Source organism: Miscanthus floridulus, chromosome 13 (genome assembly GCF_019320115.1).
Source record: "Miscanthus floridulus cultivar M001 chromosome 13, ASM1932011v1, whole genome shotgun sequence".
Taxonomy (NCBI): Eukaryota; Viridiplantae; Streptophyta; class Magnoliopsida; order Poales; family Poaceae; genus Miscanthus; species Miscanthus floridulus.
The window spans coordinates 83,520,832-83,524,378 of NC_089592.1; the positions used below are offsets into that span (position 1 = coordinate 83,520,832).

The following is a 3,547-nucleotide window of genomic DNA, read 5'->3' on the forward strand; positions in this document are numbered from 1 at the left end:
AAATCAACTCCTATCTATTTCCCTGTCCGCCTTAATTACGATGGAAATCTCACTGTCCTTCCTCCCATCGGCATACCCCCTGTCTCATCGGCAATAGTCCTCAGGTCTTCCCCCATCAGCATACTCCTTGTTTCATCGGCAGTAGTCCTCAAATCTCCCTTCATCGGCATACTCCCTGTTTCATCGGCAGTAGTCTTCAAGCCTCCCTTTATCGGCATCACCAGCTATCGGCAACCATCTTTACAAGCTGGCTTTCATCGGCTATCAAAGTATACAATAACTTTCTCCTTACCGATTAGTCCACTCCGAACATTTTAACACGTGCAAAAAAACGGTGTCAACACATGCCCCCCAATTTCGGAGTATAAAACCATTAATGCTCCGAAATTTACTCCAGATTACCGTAACTTATTCTCCAAGCCAAAACCTGATCTGTTATCAAATCTAATCAAATCTAATCCTGATTCACGTACTTCAGCAAATATCGCACAATCGCCAACCACTCTTGCCTTGATTATGGTTAAGATACCGAAACAATAACCCATCGGCAAGATCTTAACATGATAATGCTGTCATTTTCAGAATTAAAATATCCTATACCGACATTTCTCCCAAGTCATGATTACTTGCCATCAACCCATCTGTACAATCCCCTGATCATCATGCAAACAGTTACCATATCCATCTGAACCACTTCGACCTACATGCGCGCGGCATAGAGATAAGTCCAAAATACCCCTACTCTAAGCGGCTTATAAATAGACTCCTCCGGAACACTTGTCTTCTATCCTCAGACTCCAATCTTTGACATTTCTCTTTCCAGCGGCGACTCCGACGAACCACTGCACGACCTCAACCAACAAGAACCCTTCTCTAGCGTTACCTCAAGTCTCCGGCTCGTGCCTTCATCTTCTTCAAGATAATGGCAGTCAACTTCGACGTCCCCGCGGTTCGATCCTCTTCCATTACCTTTACTTTGATTCCCCTAGTTTTTGCAAATCCATACAGTTGGTGATTTTTCCTTTCTTTTGTTCTCCGGATCTTTCAAACTTAGGAACTGCGCAACAAATTAGTTATCCCAACCGACCAGCCGCATGTCCAATGCCTAGGACCAATGGGCAACCCAGATCCAACCGATCTGATTAATGCAGAGGTTAACAGAATCCCCTTTAGAGCCCAAAATTTCTCTCTGAATTTATGGAAAGACACATTCCGATCTTGGCCCAAAACCACCAAAGGGTGTAAAGATTGGTACTTAAGGGTTAATAGATCGATGCAAGTATACTGGGTAGAACGGAAATTAGACCAATGCATTAGGCTATCTATTGCCGATATGCAGAAGAACGAATCGATGATGATTGCAGCTGCTTACTTCTGGTCAGACACAACAAACACTTTTATGTTTGGACATGGCCCAGCTACTCCTACACTTGCCGATGTCCACATGCTCACTGGCTTGGATATTTCAACTGCCGATGAAGGCTCCATTTATGGTAGAAAATCTGAATATATGGTGAATACCCGCAACATCGGCGGTTGGACGGGATAAATTCAAGAATACCAGAAGACTGGGACACTTAACCAGAGGGAACATGCCACATTCTTGAATATGTGGTTAGAAAAATTTATTTTCTGTGGTCGATCAGTAGGACCAACCAACGCCTTCCTCCCCGCAGCTGAACTTTTGGCTAATGGCGTAAGGTTTCCTCTTGGCCGATACCTTCTGAGCTCCACTTATCATCTTCTTTATCAAGTGTCTCAGAAACTTCTGCTTGGCGAACCTATCGGCAACCTAGGAGGCCCGTGGTGGTTTATCAACATGTGGCTGAATGGCCATATGCATAAACGCTTGCAATGGGACTTTTTTGCCCAACAATTCCCACGAGAAATTGCTGAAGACCATGTGCTTGGGGATGATGAATCGGCAACACGCTCACCCCTTAATTTTGGTGAAGCCATAATTGTCCTTCCCGGAACAAAGGCCAATAAAGACCAGATCGGCAGATTCTTCCAAAACTTCTACAATGGTCTTTCTCGTGATCATAGGGCCTGGGTACCTTATATTGACGAGGACAACAGATTTCCCCTTCTTTTCAACTTTGCCGATGACACCCTGAATCAGGATAAGGAACTCATGATGGCCATCATTACTCCCAGGGCAATTCCAGTGAATACATTTGGTAGCAGGAAAAACACCAACAATTCATATGAATTCTACAACCCATCGGCAGTATCCCGTCAATTGGCTTTTGGGCAACTGCCAATCAAACTTTGCTTTGCCGATGTGATCAAACCTAGGGAAACAATCACCTGTGGAACAGATTGGAACAAGGTGGTACAACTCTCCCCCGATGCCAATATCACAGATGTTGATATATCCACCTGGACGCTAGTATCCTTCATCACCGAGTCATACAAGCAATGGTGGCGAGAGTGGAAGGAACAACTGTTTGCAACTTCTGCTCACACATATCGGCACATGATCGACCCTGAATATGCCATCCCTGACGACGCAGTAAGTTTCTTTTAACTCTTTTTTGCTTTTTCCCTACATATATCAGTAACTGACTGTCGCATGACAGGTTAACAACCCAGCACCATCGGTGAGCAAAAGTGGGAAACCCTTCGATCTTCAGCCTATTTCCCCGATATCACCGATCGGCTACAACGCCCCCACCTTAACTGCTTTGACCCACCAGAAGATCCGTACCAAGACCATCACCTCTAAGTCTAGATTGGCTACAGCTAGGGCCACTCCATCGGCTGCTGCTACAACCTTGGTCAAGGCATTCAAGGTAACAACCTTGTTTATTTCTACTTATACCAATTACAAACTGTATTAACATTAATCACCAGGGGGTAAGAGCTGCCACTGGATCGTCATCGGCAATTCCTCCGATATCAAGCACCACTTCTTTTGACAAACCTTCAGAGGTATTCTCTTGACTTCTCATTTTATCCGTTAAATATCATACCTTACACTTGTCTTGCAGCAACAATTGGGTACATCGGCAAGCGTACCAGACGTCCAAGCTTCACAACCAACAAGTGCCGATGCCCCCCAGCCAATCGTTGCCGATGCCCAAGCAAAGCACAAAGCTTTAACAGATGCCGAGGCACAGCCAAAACGACAAAGGTCCATGCCGATCCCTACATCTGCCCCAACGTCATCGGTCATCATACCTCAAGAGCCAACCACTGATGAAGTCACAGAGGACATCCCATCGGCAAGCTCAACCGATCCCTCACACGACACACTCTAGGTTGTTTCTTCCAGTCAAGCACAGGAAATTGCCTTGAAACAGGTAAACCGATTAACCTAGCTGATTTACAATATTCATACTTATCCTTAACCGACCTTCTTTTCTTTTTCCCAGGAACAAGACTCCCCAAACAGCCTATTCTCCTTCGCTATTGACATCTCTGACGATGATGGAGAGGAAACAAGTTCTTCCCTTATACTGGGAACAATATCGGCAGAAACTAAGTTCAGGTTGGAAGCTCTCCTGAACTTGCTACAGCAGGATACCGCCCAACTGGTAGATGA

General features: G+C 45.2%; 1 pseudogene; it reads left to right on the top strand.

Moving 5' to 3' along the window:
- Window positions 1–1,444: 1,444 nt before the first annotated feature.
- On the top strand, window positions 1,445–2,792 carry LOC136502059 (uncharacterized; annotated as a pseudogene).
- The last annotated feature ends 755 nt before the right edge of the window (window positions 2,793–3,547 follow it).